A 10,504-nucleotide genomic window follows, 5' to 3' on the forward strand; every position below is an offset into this window, starting at 1 on the left:
CACTAAGCACTTTACATATATTATCTCACTTATTTGACCCCCAAATCCTTTAAAGCAGGTATTTTTGTCCCATGCTTTAGAGGTGAGACAATGAGGTCAAGTGATCTGTGCAAGCTTTCCTAGCTGGCAGGTAGCAGAACGAGTATTAAAACCCAGGCCTGAGTCCACAGCGGGCGTTCTTAAAACCCTTTGTATAGTGCCTCTTTGGATTTTCTAAAATTTCTTCCAACTCACAAAACACTCCCATTCCTAATCTTTTCTATAACCACTGACAATAAAATCTGGAAACATGACATTTGCCAGTTTCTTTCCCTGCTGAAAACTTCAGTGGCTCTCCACTGTGCAGGGGACTTAATTCCAGTTACGGCTGCCTTAAAGACGTTTTCGTCCCTTTCTGCTTCACTGCCTACTCCCATTGGACTTAGTTGTCTAGATGTACTTCCATTGCTTGGTTTATACTCTGCCTTCCATCTGCTGTAGTTGTCCTTTCTAATCCAGCTGGTACTCAGAACATCCTTCCATGTCTAGTTCATACGTCTTTAGTCTGGAGAAATAGCCAGAACCTCCCTACTTTTATTTTTCCACTCAGAACAAAATAAACCTTCATCCCATAATTTTGGTGAGCATGTGACTCATTGTGTTATCATTTATCATCTAGTTACCAGCCTATCTTCCTGATGGAGTAAATTTTTAATTCTGACTGACCAACAAGTATGAGTTTGACAGGGATGGGTTGGCATCCTACTCATCTCTAAATCACGCTTCCAGATCCCCTCTGCCCTGGAGGACTAAATCAACCATTCCTTTCTTTGGCAAGGGTAGGGGAGGTGGAAGAGTAAAGAAGGGTTTGGGGAGGGGGTTGTGGTTACAGCGCTTAGCTGAGTCCCTCTTCTTGAATTGCCTCTAGCATAAGAAAGTAGTCCATATTTAGTGATTGGTTGATGTGAGGGTACAAATGTCTGGCCTCTTATTTCAATATGGGGCAACTCATAAGGGCCATTCCAGTCCCAGAGCTCCCCATGGGATTGACAAAGTCCTTTGTTATCACTATATTACTCTTCAACTTCTTCCTCTGTCCAGTCATGCTTCCTGACCCCCTCCATGGGTGTAAATCTTGAGGGCATTCCCAATACACCATTTGCACACAAATTTTCCCTTCAGCATTTCTTTCCCAGAGAGTCTCCCTATGACAGGGAGATCTACACCTGGCTGCCGGGAGGATCTCAGTTGAGTCTGGGGAATTACCATTTAGGATGTGGGCTTTTTCTTATTTTCCTATTTTCACTACAGTGCCCTTGCCTGCTTCTTTGTCATAGTTTGGATTTTCTTTGGTTCATTTTCTCCATAGAATAAGCTTCTTGGTAAGAGACCCTGGTTGCCTGATGGCTTGGGAGGAATCCTGGGAGTTCGAATTATCCTTATACTGGCATTCATCCGAATGTCCTATTTTCAAGCCCACCATCTCCTTTTTTCCATGGCACCAAAGGTCTCTAATTCCTGAGTCTTCCCAGGATGCTGTGGTGGGGTGGGGGTAGGGCGCTGGCTTATTTCCTATTCTCCTCTACAGGTATTTAGTTGTCAAAATTTTCACTTCTTGGGGATCCATGGGTGTGGCTCAGTGGTTTAGTGCCTGCCTTTGGCTCAGGGCGTGATCCTGGAGTCACGGGATCGAGTCCCGCATTGGGCTCCCAGCATGGGGCCTGCTTCTTCTCTGCCTGTGTCTCTGCTTCTCTCTCTCTGTGTGTGTCTATCATGAATAAATAAATAAATAAATAAATAAATAAATAAATAAATAAATCTTTAAAATTTTTTTTTCACTTCTTTTAATTCCTCCAACTACTTTCTGACTCCTGAGATTTTTTTGTTCTCACAAAAAAATGTCTCCTTGTTTTCTTTACATTTGAAGGTTTGTAATTTTTACATTCTTTCACTCTCATTTTAGTGGGGCTTCTGATGGAACCAGGGTTTAGCACAGGGTAAAACATGCCCTGCTTAACTTGGAGTACGGGAGTTCAGGGTTTGTTGCCAACGTTGGAGCATCTTGATTTTACCTTAAAAGAAAGGTAATGGTTTCTTAAGACATATGTGGCATTTTATTTGAAAATATATTTTTATTTATTAAGGGAAAAATTTGGGTCCCATGTGGAGTACTGGGTTAAAATGAGCAGGAATTCATTCACCAGAATAGTGGCAAAGGAATCATCAGCCTCTGTCTTACCCAGGCACATGCAGCATGAGACTGGCTGAGACTGAGACTTCCCTTTGGTATGCCTAAGCATCCAGAGAGAAATGAAACCCTTCACCGGTCACTCAGATATTTTGTCTGCATGTTAAGAACCATCAGGAGGTGCCTAAATATTTGAATGTTTGGTGCCCTGTAGACAACATGTCTGTGTGACCGCCTGAATTTCTCTCATCTAATTTTGACGATTGGCCTCGTGGAGATGTAGCCAAAGTCTGATCAACTGCATCACTGGATGTGTCAATTACAGTGAGATCTGAGGGTTGTATATTAAACATCCTGCTTTTTTTTTTTTTTTTTTCAGGCTGCGTTTGATGCCCGTAGTTACATTTCTGTTCATGAGTAGTCCATGTTTTGGGAACACAAGAATGTTTTTGAGAAGAAAAGGGATGATTTCTGGAGAGTGGGCATGTGTACTAGAGGTGGTCTGCTGTGCAGCAGACTGCCAATCAAAATATGCCAGTAATGTCATTCAAGGTCAGAGACCCAGTGAACCGCCAATCAAAGTCATAGGGCTGTGCATGTTCACTTGTCAGTGTTAGAAAGAGGTCACTCTCTCTGTGGTATGGGTAGTGTGTGAACAATGGAGTATTTCAGTGGTCAGAAGCACATTCTGCTGCCTACCCCCTGGTGATTTCAGGATGCTTGCCAAGGTTTTTCCTATCCTACGAGAATATAAGGCAGGGTGGTAGAAAAGCTGAGGGTATTTTTAAAAACTGAGTTATAGATTCTGATTTCTGAAAACAAACATGCATGGTAGCTAATTTAATATGTAGCTTTGTTAAATATTATTTGCTTAAAATCTCTATATATGAGAAAGGATAACAAAGAAAAATCAGAAATACAGTTTTAGATATCTAAAAGATATCTCCTTTAAACATTTTGTACTTGGTATTCTGTTTTCTTTCTTGTCTTAACTCAGCTCATCTTTATCTTGTTGATTTTCATCATACAAAGATAAGTTTTGCATTTATGGAAAAAATGACAATTTTAAGGATGTGCTAACATCAGAATAAAGCTTGACAAATTTCAGTTTTGGGGTCTGGAAGACAAAAATGATAAGAGTTTTGTAAGCTATGTATTTCAGTAGGGTCTTGGTGGATTTTCAAAACAGCGCCTCTTAGAGGGCAAAGGAACAATTAATCATAATCAAGAATATTAGCCACTGAAAGTTATTTCAGTAGCAGCAAATGTTATGGTGGGCAGATGTACAAAGTTCAATCAGGGTGTCTCCCTGATGGCAAAACCTCCAAATGAGTCATGTTCTGAATGTTTTGCCTCCCCATGATAAAATATTTAGGCAAAATATTAATTACACATGCTTAGCCTTATAGACACAGACTATATGGCTAAAATGTTCAGAATTCATTTGGATCTTATGTATATGCAAGTATAATCAACTACTTTAGTCATATTCTTATTTAGATAAAAATATTAACAATAGCATTTTGAAAGTTCAGAAATAAAACACTAGATTGAAACAAAGGGTATGTATAGTAGGTGTGAACACTAGGTAGAGATTTTTCAAATTTGTAGAATGATCTGTGAGAAATACATGCAGAGTGGGCCCATCAAGCATGAGGCTTTAGAGTTGGAAAGATCTTTGGGGTTTAAAATTTTCATTTTGTAGGTGGTGGTACCTGAGGCTATTGTGAGGTGGCATAGATAGTTAATGGAAGAGGCAGTTCCTGGATCTACCTTTGAATCCTGGGCTCTTTCTCTTCTACCAGGCTTGTGGGAGGCCTGTCTGTTTTCTAATTCCCTTGGGAAAGCTTGTGTAGAGGTGAGTTTTCTGAAGCTGCTCAAGAGGTGAAGGGGAGAGAGCCTTTAGGATCTGGAAGGAGAGAGGATGCAGTGAGAAAATGCTCAACAGTGGCCTGGGCCATTCAGGTAAGAACCAGGGTCCTAGGGATGGAGAAAGCAGGGGTAAGAAAAGAGGATGCTCAGAACCATCCAGTGAGCAAAACATTCTCTTTAAATTGGGCTTTACCTGCTCTCAACTTTGGATTAGAAATATTCTTAGCTATCAGCTGCAACAACTTTTTACTGGTAGATCAATGTTTTGAGAGGGACAGACTCTAGACACAGAAAACACCTGATTCCAGCATTCAGCCTTAGCTGACTTGTTTAATAGTAGAATATGGGAGTGAGATGTGTGGGCAAGGGGATACAGATCATATTTTCCTTCTCTTACTCTGATATCCTGATAAACACCCCTAGGCTTGGAGGAGAGATTAAAATCCACGAAGACAAAAGAGGAGTGATTCAAGCGTGACCGGTTTCTTTCACAGATGTGAAGGGGGCTGGCCAAGAGGCACAAGGCAGCCAATTTTCAGCTCTGACAGCTGCCGAGGTCATCAGCTTCCTAACGGCACCCCTTAATTCCTCTGAGGCCAGGGTGTCCTTTGAACTCAGTGGTTGTTACACTTGCAAAGCTAAGCTGAGAAGGGGAGAAACCTGAAAATTTTGCTGGCCACTGAGTACACAATTACCAGGACATTAAAACCTTAGGCTAAGGACTTAGGGTTCTCCTATCTTCTTTGACCTACAAACCAGTAGTTGCTCCCAGACAAGTTACACACACACACACACACACACACACACACACACACTGCTTTCATGAGACAGAAAAAGGGAATGGTATTTATATGCTAAGAGCTTCAAGGGTGGCAGCAGTACTTTTCTGAGAAAGCCTAATGCTCTAGTTCAAAGGATGCTTCCAGTGGGAGTGGGGACTGAAGAGCTGAGAAAGATTTTCTGTGAGGGACTCTTGTTATGGCTGGATCTAAGGACTTGGTGAGAGCAGGGATCTTGAGAAATGCTGGTGGTCTTGCATTCTGCTTTTGAAGGGGTTTCAAGTCCTGGGGATTCATGGTCTAACACTTGTGCTTCAACTTAGTGAGTGAGAGAGGAGGGGTGCTGTTTTCACTGCTCCAGACCATGCCACTTGGTATGAAGTAATGATGTGGGGTTAATGCCTGAGAAGTCTGCATCATTAGGAAACCCCCAATACAAGCAACATAGTGGCTAAGGACAGCACTTGAAAAACTTCAATATAGTAGGACAGGGCATGGTCTATTATTTAAAAATTGTATATAGACGGGGATCCCTGGGTGGCTCAGCAGTTCAGCGCCTGCCTTTGGCCCAGGGTGTGATCCTGGAGTCCCGGAATTGAGTCCTGCATCAGGCTCCTGGCATGGAGCCTGCTTCTCCATCTGCCTGTGTCTCTGCCTCTCTCTCTCTCTCTGTCTATCATGAATAAATAAATAAAATCTTTTAAAAAATTGTATATAGAAAACCACATTACTTCAGCAATAAACCATGACTCATGAACGACATGTGAACGGTGTTAGGATTCTCATCAGATAAAACCTGAAGCACTTAAACTAAAATGAGTTAGGATTTTCAAAATCCTTAATCTGCAGAGAGTAATTTAGCTTACATGGTAGGCAGTTCCTGTAAGAGATATAAAATAATATTGTTCAACCAAACTTTTAATTTTTTCTTCTTTTCATTGTTAGTTCATTGTTATCTATATTTATCTGTGATACCAGATACAATTTTATGCTTGTTCTGTATACAGGAAACACCTTGGACTCACTCACTGCTAATGAGAGGCAAGAGGTCCCTCCTGGACTGCAAGTGGATTCCTTTCACCTTTACGCTCGTGGTCCAGGAGTTCTGAGCTCCCTTTCATTCTCTGTCCCCTCTGTGACTATTGTGGGATGGGGTATGGAAGATAGCACATCACAAAAGCCATCTCTGTCATACTCTGCTTAATACAACATGAAGGTACCTTGTGCAGGGTGGCTGCTCTTCACTTATCCATGTGTTCACTTGTTAGTCCTCCAAATGAAAGAGGAAATATGAATAAAAGGGAACTCTCATAAAGATTCCAGAATAGACTTTCATTGAAAAGCTCCCAAATTACACTAGTGATTCCACAGTTGTCATAGTAGGAGATGGAATAACACTTGAAAATCATTGTTTGTCAGAGAAGGTGAGGGATATTTTCTGGTGTTTCTTTCTATGGCTTCTTTCTCCCTTTGTCTCCCTCTATCTCTCTCATATCCACCTATCTACCTATTTAAAAAAATGATTTATTTATTTATTTTAGAGAGAGAGTGTGTAAGTGAGGGAAGGTGCTGAGGGAGAGAGATTCTTCACTGAACAGGGAGCCTGATTCAGTACTCTATCCTAGGACCCTGAGATCATGACACCTGAGCTGAAACCCGGAGTCTGACACTCAACTGACTGAGCACCCAAGCTCTCCTTTAACTGTCTACCTGTTTACCTACTCAGTCCCAAGTCTTGAACAAAGACCACAAATTCTAAAGATGAGGCTGGCCTACCTTTGAGAAGTGGGGCATCATCCTTGATGGAAATGACTGCTCTTTTCCCTGATTTTGGAGCTCAAGTCACCATCTCTCACTTAACATCACTTGCCTCGCCTGGCATATTTCCCTCAAGACATTCATGTCTTCACAACTAGATTCTAAGCTCTCCAGGAGCACAGACCTTCCTTTTTGATCTCACTAGCACTGCCTAACTCAATGTCTTGCATATTCTGGGGCTCCCTACCTAGAAGTTTGGCTTAGATCAGGGCACTTGGTCATCCTTGCCACAGAGAAAAGACCAAGGTACCTCAGGGCAGAACCAGCCACTCCTGGAGGAATTCTTCCTCACTGGAACAGAAGTGTTTATCCCACCTGTACAGGGGGGAACTGTACTGTCCAGTGAGGAATGTGCTTCTTGAATTCTTCTTTTTATCTGTCTTTGCTTATTCAAGGAGAATACAAGGAGATACATTATTTCTAACTACATCCAATGATAGATAAAATTCTTCATGTGCCTCTTCCTCCTTCAGGGTATTCACATTAAAATGGTTTTCCAGTTTTATTGAGAAATAATTGATATACATCACTATATAAGTTTAAGGTGCATAAGATTATGGTTTGATTTACATATACTGTGAAATGCTTACCACAATAGATTTAGTTAATATCTCTCATGTCATATGGATACAATAAAGAGATAAGAAAAACTATCTCATTGTGATGACAACTCAGGATTTACTCTTTTAACACTTTTCCACTATATCACACATAGCTATAGTAATCATGTTGTACATTACATCCCTAGTACTTATTTATCTTATCACTGGAAGTTTGTACCTTTTAACTCCTGTTAAATTCAGGCAAATGAGATGGAATGATAATTATGGGAATTGCAGGTATCAGCAATATTTTTCTTTTGGGGGTGGCAGTGTGTGGTTGTAATGTGGGAGAGACAGTTGCACACGGTAGCCAGAGAAGGGGATCTCTATGCAATTTCTGAATTGATACCTGTGAGTGGCCAATTTCTCTGACAAGATAGCCAGAGGGATTTCCCTTTTGAATCATGTTTTGGCTTTTTTTTTTTTTTTTAATGGCATTCTCATTCTTGGCAGTTAAAGTTTCTTGACCTTTTGCTAGATAGGTAAGGAATTGAATGGGAAAAATATCTTAGTGTCTATGATTATTTTTTCTGTCCTGGGATGCTAAAAAAAGACTTCGCTCTTTGTTTCCCATTTAATCCCTTCCTTAGCCAGCCATCTTCAACTTTTGGCTGCCTTGTCCTTTCTGGGATTATGATATTTCTTGGCACAGGTCGAAGAGCACTTGATTAGGTCTGAGATAGCAGCTGGCAAAGCACCCTGAGCATAGTCAGTTTATTTTAGAGTTTGAGTTATTTTGTTACCTACTCTGAGCTCTGTCTTCTTCTGGAAGGAGTTCACGATCTCTATTCGCTGACGTGACATTTCCCTGCCCTTTCCTTCATTCCAAGAGCTTCTTTCTGTCATTCATAACTCTGATTCCAGAGTGACCTACTTGTGTTTGGATTTTTATTCCTGCACACTTTATAGTGACATCTTTTACTTTGATATATAGAATCATCTATCTTTTAAGAATTTCTCTGGTGTTCCTTCCTCTTCTATGGAATATAATTCTTCAGGCCATCTCCTTCCCTCTCTCCATGTAATCTACTCATAAAGCCTCTTTCATGACCCTGTCAGGAACCCTTTGCATTTTTCTGACTGCTGACTATATTTCCACCTTACTAGTTGATCCTTCTCCTCCCTCATCTTTCAGTGGGAACCAATGCTATTGCCATTCTGAATTATTTGACGTTCCCTAGAAGTGCCACACCCTTTCATGACTCTGCACAGGTTGTCTGTCTACCTGCAATTTCTTTTAGGTCTGCCTTCTTTTTTTCCCTGCAGACATAACTGTTCATCACTTGATTCTACTAGGGCCTTCTCCATTTCTGAATTCCTGTGCAACCTACAAGTCATTGATGGTTGTGTCCTTTGAGCTTTTTTTTTGGACCCTCTCCTTATGTCATACTATTTCCTTAACTCTTAGTTTCTGGTAGAATATACTTTTACTAGCATTAATCTCAGTATATTTTAATAATTTATTTGTCTGTCTGCTTATAGGGCAAAAAACTTGCCTTCTTTAACTATGAATCAAGAAGGCTGGTCCATTCAAGTGCCAGAATGAATAAATAAATGAACTAAGGTGGCACACCAGTGAAATCTGACACTCTTGGTGGCTTTTTAGTGATGGAGTGAGAATTGTAAGGGAGAAGGAAGTTTTGAGTCCTGGATCAACTTCCATTAATTCCTTGTAAGTTTTTCTCTAGGGCTCAAAGTAAAAAACTCTGGCTCTCCAGAAGCAGACAATTTGATAAAAATAGAGTAGTTGAAAACACATTGGACAAAGTAACAAGTTGGTCAGAGTTGACCACTGGACAAAAAAAGTCCTGAAAATTTCACTTCACTGGAGTTTTACATATTAACAAATTTTTGTGCATCACGTAGATAATATTGCAATATCATATATACTTTTAAATTATACACATTAAGGAATTTCCAGGGGTATAGGTTGGTTTTGTGAACTTTGGAGAATTCTTATGATCTTGTATTTTAGATTTAAATTCTTTCTTGGGTGCAGTAAAATTATCACTATATGATTCAGTAGTTATAAACATCAGAACAATTCTTTTGCCCTATTCCTGTTAAAAAATTAAATTTGAGCCACACACAAGAGTCACATAATTAAAACATTTCTGAATAGAGACATACTTGATTGAAAAAGACTTAGAAATGTTTAAATGTTCAAATTTGAAAAAATGAACAAAGTGCTAAATGTGGATCATAAAGATAAGGGCCTAACTGGGCCTCCTTCTTCTTATTCCTGGGGTGACATTCCTATGGAACATAAGAGCTCTGGGAAATCTAGTTTCAACACTAGTGACCAAACATCTTGTGTTTGAATTTTGTAGATATAGAAACTAAGATCCAAAGAAGGCAAGTGAGCCACAGCTCAAATTTAGGTTTCTTTCCCCTAGAAGGAGGAAACCTGCCTTAATTCCATCCTTACCTTTTCTGAGAGGGAGAATGTGGTATTTTTACTGCAGTGGGAATGAATAGAGTGGAATTATGTTGACCCAGAGAATGTTCTTCAGGCTCCTATAAAACTTGTTGAGTAAGCAGTCACTCTGCATGCCATCTTGGAGACAGGAAAGTGCCCCAGTCATTAATAAAGTACATCCTTGGTAGTTCACACACATGACTTTTGTTTTCAAATTTATTTTTAGTTCAATCTTGTAAAGTCTTGTAAATTATGTCATCTGTATGGACCTCAGTCTCTTAATTTTAAAAGGTCTTAAGATATTATTTGTACTTGAGAAATAGAGAAAGAATTAAATAGTCAGAAGCCAGAGTGGAAGTGAGTGGACATAGAGTAAAGTAGAGACATTATATGTGGTAGACAGAGCTGTGATCAATAAACTCCTGATAGCAAGACACTTTGGTCACTAGAGGTGTATTGGCTCCTGAATAAACTTCAAGTTCCCTAAGCAGGTTCTCATCACTTCAAGCCTGGCTGTGTGGCCAAATCTCCACAGTCAAGATTCTCATCATTTTTTTATTCCTAGATGTACTCCCCCAAATTCTCTTTGCCTGAGTAAACCAAATTATATTCTCTTCTTTGCAACCAAAACAGTTAACCTAATATTGGAGTTGAGAGTAGGAACCAAATTTGGAAAATTTTCCTGAGGAATAAAGCCAATGGGATTTAGTGACCAATTTTTATCATTATTATTTTCATAAGCTAGAACTATTTGAAGAAAGAAGGCCACTACATTTTGCAGCAAACTACATGAAACCAAAGCTGACATATGTAGTTTCAAAATATCCAGAGTCTGAATTTCCAGCAA

At 39.9% G+C, this 10,504-nt stretch overlaps 1 long non-coding RNA gene across 1 annotated transcript; it reads right to left on the minus strand.

The window, feature by feature from the left end:
• Positions 1–1,806: 1,806 nt before the first annotated feature.
• Positions 1,807–6,149, minus strand: LOC144303238 (uncharacterized). The gene is made up of 3 exons (XR_013370268.1): positions 6,039–6,149; positions 3,941–4,076; positions 1,807–2,051 (listed from the first exon to the last, which is right to left on the minus strand). It is a non-coding gene; the product is annotated as an uncharacterized LOC144303238 (long non-coding RNA).
• Positions 6,150–10,504: the final 4,355 nt, after the last annotated feature.

This window comes from Canis aureus, chromosome 32 (assembly GCF_053574225.1).
Source record: "Canis aureus isolate CA01 chromosome 32, VMU_Caureus_v.1.0, whole genome shotgun sequence".
Lineage (NCBI taxonomy): Eukaryota > Metazoa > Chordata > Mammalia > Carnivora > Canidae > Canis > Canis aureus.